The sequence below is a fragment of the Scyliorhinus torazame genome, chromosome 4 (assembly GCF_047496885.1).
Source record: "Scyliorhinus torazame isolate Kashiwa2021f chromosome 4, sScyTor2.1, whole genome shotgun sequence".
Taxonomy (NCBI): domain Eukaryota; kingdom Metazoa; phylum Chordata; class Chondrichthyes; order Carcharhiniformes; family Scyliorhinidae; genus Scyliorhinus; species Scyliorhinus torazame.
Window position 1 is genome coordinate 134,835,006 of NC_092710.1, and position 2,835 is coordinate 134,837,840.

The following is a 2,835-nucleotide window of genomic DNA, read 5'->3' on the forward strand; positions in this document are numbered from 1 at the left end:
TATCTCCACTATTGTCAACATCATGAATGAAAGACTACTTCTGCAATATGCATAACAAAATCATCATAATTATGTTCATTACGAACGGTGACAAAGTAAAGAGGACATTTTCCTCGAAGAAAATCCACTGTATTAATCTTAAACTTTTAATTGTCGTAATTGTTCATTTGAGAACAGCTGTGATACCTAGTTTAATTTGATACTTAGTTTGTCCGCAGGCCCATTTACCAGATTAAAACCATCGCTGTACGTTAGCCCTGCATATGCTGGTTATCTAGAAGATTCAAACATGGAAATATCTCCCAGTAAAATGTAGGGGCTGGTTTAGCACACTGGGATAAACAGCTGGCTTGTAATTCAGAACAATGCCAGCAGCGCAGGTTCAATTCCTGTACCGGACTCCCTGAACAGGCACTGGAATGTGGCGACTGGGGGCTTTTCTCAGTAACTTCGTTGAAGCCTACTTGTGACAATAAGTTAGTATTAGATCTAACTTTTTGCTCTTTAAAATCCATTCTCAGCACGCAACCAAAGGGTTTTAAGCATGGCATAGTCTGCAAACATTAACTCATTAAAGCAAGAATTTGGACCCTTGGACCATTGGCGGTAATTCAAAGTCAGCTCTTGTCTATTTATGCCAAATGTATTCTTGGACCTGACTCCTGTGTACCATGCAATCTACTATTCTGTGAAGAATGTAGGTCAGTTAATGAAATCATTTGCAGTTGCCTTCAGGAGGGAGAAGCTATTGAATATTGTTTAAGTCACAGAAGTATCTTTTTAAAATTCTGGACAATTACTAATAGAGGAATTAGAAAAGGCTGGACAAAGGAGAGGGAAGCCTGTTAACCCTACTGCCTATCGACTTTGCATATATCATGGAATATCTACAGTGCAGAAGGAGGCCATTTGGCCCATAGAGTCTGCACTAACTCTTTGAAAGAGATCCCTACCTCGGCCCACTCGCCTACCCTATCCCAGTAACCCTGCCCATCCTTGGTCACTAAAGGGCAATTTAGCTTGGCCAATCCACTTAATCTTTGAACTGTGGAAGGAAATCGGAATACCCGGAAGAAACCCACGCCGACACGGGGAGAACGTGCAAACTCCACACAGACAGTCACCCAAGCCTAGAATTGTGAGACAGTAGTGCTAACCACTGTGCCACCATGCCACAGATTTTATACTCGGCATTACTGAGAAATCTGCAAACGATTCTGAACCCTGAAGCAAATCACTAGCACAGGATCTGTTTGAAGCAAATAGAAAAGACATTTAAGGCGGAGCTAGACAATCATTTTAGGAAGAAGGGAACATTTATGATGGTACATTTAAATGAGAAAAGATGAGAGGCAGCTCAAGGGAAGCATAGATACCAGCATAGACTGGTTGGGCCAAATGGTCTGTCCCTGTGCCTTTCATCTTGTGTAATTCTACGTAAATCTTAAATCAGAGAAAAATCCTTAAAGCTTTTCACAATTATTAGAGTCATAGAGTCATAGATGTTTACAGCATGGAAACAGGCCCTTCGGCCCAGCTTGTCCATGCCGCCCAGTTTCTATCACTAAGCTGGTCCCACTTGCCCGCATTTGGCCCATATCCCCCTATACCCAACATGCCCATGTAACTGTAACTGTTTTTTAAAGGAAAAAATTATACCCGCCTCTATCACTGCCTCCGGCAGCTCGTTCCAGATGCTCACCAACCTCTGTGATAAAACTTCCCCTCGGTTTTCTTTTGTATCGCTCCCCTCTCACCTTAAACCTACGCCCTCTAGTTCTAGTCTTCTCTGTCTTTGGGAAAATATGTTGACTATCTACCTTATCTATGCTCCTCGTAATTATACTGTGGATAACCAATCTTTAATTGGAATAAAAAGAGAAAATGCTGGAAAACCTCAACAGGTCTGGCAGCTGTGGTGAGATAGAAGAATTCAAGAGTTCGATTTTCCACTCTGGAGCCTAAATGCTGCAACCAGAGTAGAATTGCAGGAATTGCATGCTCCCACTAGGGGCGCCGCAGCACCAGGATAAATTCAAGTCATGCAAAATGGGCCAGAACCCTGCAGCTCAATCGATTCCTGGCCCCACGGGAGTCTGATTCGCTGGGGTCGGGATTCGCATTAACAGCTTGACAAGCTGGTGCAGCTTTTAAGCCCTCCATTCACCTCAGGCGGTCACTCCAGCCAAGAAGGTGGCTGCATGAAGTCCTGCTCCAAGGTTCCAGGAGTCGGAGATCAACAGAATGCTGGATGCCATTGAGGAGAGGAGGGACACACTCTTCCTCAGGATGGGCAGAGACTCAAGCCTGCCATTCTTAATAAAGCCTAGGATGAGAGGGCAGAGGCTGTTATTGCTGCCACCTTACCAGGAGGATCGGCACGGAATACCGAAAGAAGATGAACAATCTCCTTTGGTTAGCTTGAGTGAGTCACCACCTCTGTGCCCCGAGCATCACTCCTGTCCCTCACTCCTTATGTCAACCCTCAATCCGCTACAGGCCGACAACACCCCAGCTGCCTGCATCTCCCATACAGCTCACCCGCTATAAAGTCCCAACACATGTGTTGTCCTCTTTGGCTAGGAACCTTGCACATACATGCCACCAGCTACAAACCCCCCCATAAAACCCACATCCCAGCGTCTTACGTCCTTTCTGTGACCCCAAGAATAAAGCGGCCCATAATTTCCAGAAGCGCGAGAAGACGAGAAGGGATATCCCAGATATTCGGGACCACACCCCAACAGAGGAATGAGCGCTGCAACCCAGGGGGGAGGCTGAGTAGAGAAAGTGGCTGCAATGGAGTTTGGCATACGCTAAACAAGTGAGAGTCTA